Source organism: Sciurus carolinensis, unplaced genomic scaffold (genome assembly GCF_902686445.1).
Source record: "Sciurus carolinensis unplaced genomic scaffold, mSciCar1.2, whole genome shotgun sequence".
Lineage (NCBI taxonomy): Eukaryota > Metazoa > Chordata > Mammalia > Rodentia > Sciuridae > Sciurus > Sciurus carolinensis.
Window position 1 is genome coordinate 85,967 of NW_025920441.1, and position 3,775 is coordinate 89,741.

At 47.7% G+C, this 3,775-nt stretch overlaps 1 pseudogene; it reads left to right on the forward strand.

Moving 5' to 3' along the window:
- The first annotated feature begins 279 nt into the window (after positions 1 to 279).
- LOC124975736 (Y-box-binding protein 1-like) lies at positions 280 to 1,309 on the forward strand (annotated as a pseudogene).
- Positions 1,310 to 3,775: the final 2,466 nt, after the last annotated feature.

The following is a 3,775-nucleotide window of genomic DNA, read 5'->3' on the forward strand; positions in this document are numbered from 1 at the left end:
TGGTGAGCTTGGGGCTGGGGCATGTGCTTCACCAATTTCCAATGAGCTTTCCAATTTCTTCCCACTGAAAGAGTTGAATTGTCCCTTTCAACTCCTCCTCACTGGAATTTGGTATTTTGATTTTAAGAAAGGCCTTTGTGAGTTCGATCGGTAGGGGGAGCGGAGAGCGGACCCCAGAGAGCCCTGAGCAGCCCCACCTCCGCTGCCGGCCTAGTTACCATCACACCCCGGGAGGAGCCACAGCTGCCGCAGCTGGCCCCAGTCACCATCACCGCAACCATGAGCAGGGAGGCCGAGATCCAGCAGCTGCCCGCCGCCCCTCTCTCATCGCCCCCGCCCTCAGCGCTGCCGACACCAAGCCCTGCACCACGGGCAGCAGCGCAGGGAGCAGCGACCCGGGCGCCTGCTAGCGGGGACAAGAAGGTCATCTCAACGAAGGTTTTGGGAACAGTAAAATGGTTCAATGTAAGAAACGGATATGGTTTCATCAACAGGAATGACACCAAGGAAGATGTATTTGTACACCAGACTGCCATAAAGAAGAATAACCCCAGGAAGTACCTTCGCAGTGTAGGAGATGGAGAGACTGTGGAGTTTGATGATGTTGAAGGAAAAAAGGGTGCAGAGGCAGCAAATGTTACAGGCCCTGGTGGAGTTCCAGTTCAAGGCAGTAAATACTCAGCAAACCGTAACCATTATAGACACTACCCACGTCGTAGGGGTCCTCCACGCAATTACCAGCAGAATTATCAGAACAGTGACAGTGGGGGAAAGAATGAGGGATTGGAGAGTGCTCCCGAAGGCCAGGCCCAACAACGCCGGCCCTACAGCAGGCCAAGGTTCCCACCTTACTACATGCGGAGACCCTATGGACGTTGACCACAGTATTCCAACCCTCCTGAGCAGGGAGAAGTGATGGAGGTGCTGACAACCAGGGTGCAGGAGAACAAGGTAGACCAGTGAAACAGAATATGTATCGGGGTTATAGACCACGATTCCATGGGGCCCTCCTCGCCAAAGACAGCCTAGAGAGGATGGCAATGAAGAGGATAAAGAAAATCAAGGAGATGAGACCCAAGGTCAGCAGCCACCTCAACGTCGGTACTGCCGCAACTTCAACTACCCACGCAGACACCCAGAAAACCCTAAACCACAAGATGGCAAAGAGACAAAAGCAGCCGATCCACCAGCTGAGAGTTCGTCTGCTCCCGAGGCTGAGCAGGGCGGAGCTGAGTAAATGCCGGCTTACCATCTCTACCATCGTCAGGTTTAGACATCCAACAAGAAGAAGTGAATATGAAATTCCAGCAATAAGAAATGAACAAATGATTGGAGCTGAAGACCTTAAGTGCTTGCTTTTTGCCTGTTAACCAGATAACTAGAACTATCTGCATTATCTATGCAGTATGGGGTTTTTATTATTTTTACCTAAAGATATCTCTTTTTGGTAATGGCAAACGTGTTTTTTAAAAAAGCCTGATTTTTCTCAATACACCTTTAAAGGTTTTTAAATTGTTTCAAATCTGGTCAAGTTGAGATTTTTAAGAACTTCATTTTTAATTTGTAATAAAAATTTAAAACTTGATTTTTTTCAAAAAAGTCAACAAACTGTAAGCACCTGTTAATAAAGGACTTAAATAATAATAATAAAAAAAGAAAGGCCTTTGCCCATGAGGAGGGTGCCATCTAACCTTCTGGCCCTGCCTAAATTTATGTTGCCAGAGCTGGTCCTCAGGACTCACAAGGGTGAATATCTGTCCCTTCCCTCTCAGTATTCAGTGAATTCTCTTTATCCTGAAGTCCCTGTGGATTGCTCAGCATGAAAAAAAGTGTGATATTCTAAAGCTCTGACTTCAGGTCCAGAGGAGGCAATCAGAACCAAAGCCCAACTCTGGCCAGAATTTGTGTTTCTCAAGAAGGAAGCACCAGGGATACCACAGGAGAAGAGCAATGGGAGGGGAAAGAGGGTAGGAGGAGACTGGTGAAGACAGAAGCTGTGGACTGTGGAGGGGAGCAGGAAATGCAGTGGCTGGTTGAGGCTCCACAACTAGGATATTGACAGAGCAAGTCTTAAGCCAAAACAACCCACTTCTGCTTCACATCACTAGGTGCCATATGTGCCTGAAAACCTGTGCACAGAAACCAGAGCTGGCCATGAGCAGGGTTGAGTTCTTGGATCTGTGAGCCAACTCCGAGTTTCAGAGGGAGAAAGTGAGTGAAGTTTCTCTGGGCTTCTGTTCTCAAACCTACAACCTGAGGATCACTGCACACAGTCTTTCTATCACCCCTGCTCAGGACTTTTCTGAGTCACATCCACAGTCACCCAGTTTGTCTATCATCCATATCAGGACTCACCTGACTCACATTCACAGAACAGCATGACACTGCTGTATTCAGTTCTCTTCCTGGCCATTCCCGACCCAGGTCACATGAGGAATCTACAACACAGAAATTTGCAGCCACTGTCTGCTGTGTGCTGATGTATTCATTGTTGCATCAACTCCATTTAATACAGTAATTGAGCAAAAGATAATAATGTGGAAAAGTGTATCTAGAATTTGCTTCCTGCACCCCAATCTAGTAGCCATTCCACCAGGAAGAGACAATTTTACTTCAAAAAGGAGCTGAATGCAACAAATATTTATTTGATTTGTTTTATGTTATTTATAAATGAAAATATCCACCACCATTCTTGACAGAATTATACTGACCTATCAGTCATTGATGGTTCAGGGGAAGTCTCTGTGAATAGAGAACAGTGAACACTTCCTATGAGCCTGACCTTGTCCTGGTGTGCCATGGCCACAGTCAGATAACTATAGACTCAGAAGCACAGCCAACCAAAAACAGGTGATGATCAGCACTTGATCCTTGGAATCCACCATGGAGAGATGGTGTCTTATGATTATTAGTGAAGTCCAGGTCACACATCCTCTGCATCAGAGAAGTTAATAATAAGCTCATAACTGCTCTCAGAGAGCCTGGTGATTGACATCCACTCAAACACAGGTAGGTGAAGGTGAGGGAACCTGGGGGCCTCTGAAGTTCCAGTAGGACTGTGGGGCATGGAGCAGCACAGGGAGAGGCTCAGAACCTAAGAAAGGTCTCCATACAGTCAAAACACAACTTTATCCAACACATGTGCTTGGCCTGGGCTTCTGTAGCTCTCCTCGGTGCTGCTCCTCCCTCTGGGTACAGAGTACAACATGGGAATGACCCCAAAACACTGGAACTAAACATAGGAAAGGAGAACACACACTCAGAATGTCGAGTACTTTCTTCTGGGAGCAGCTGACCACTCTGGGAAAGAGTCCAGAAAAATGAGGAAGTAGGTCATAAGGAGGACATCAGCTCTCATCAGCTTGAATCAGAGCCCTTGAAGGACCACAGGAGGGCCTGAGAGAACAGAGACCCTTCTTCAAGCTTTTGCCAGGGAGGACTCTGGGAATAAGGCAACCTGTGCAGAGGGAGGCTCAGGTGTGGGTAAAGGAAATCTCTGCTTCAGGCCTTCTGAACCTCAGCACAGTCAGACCTGGCAGAGCTAGGAAGGACACCCTGCAGAAAGCCTGTCAGCAGACTCAGATATATTCACTTAGTGACAGGACAGCCCAGGGGTCCATTGTCTCTGTGAACCACCACAAGATGGGCCATGAAGTGTACCACAGGTTCAGAAGCACTCCTGCCCCACACGTGAAGAAAGCAGCACAGAATTTCAAACAGGATCCCAGAGTCAATCCCCCAACCAGCTCCACCAGGGACAGGCAAGACAGGAAAG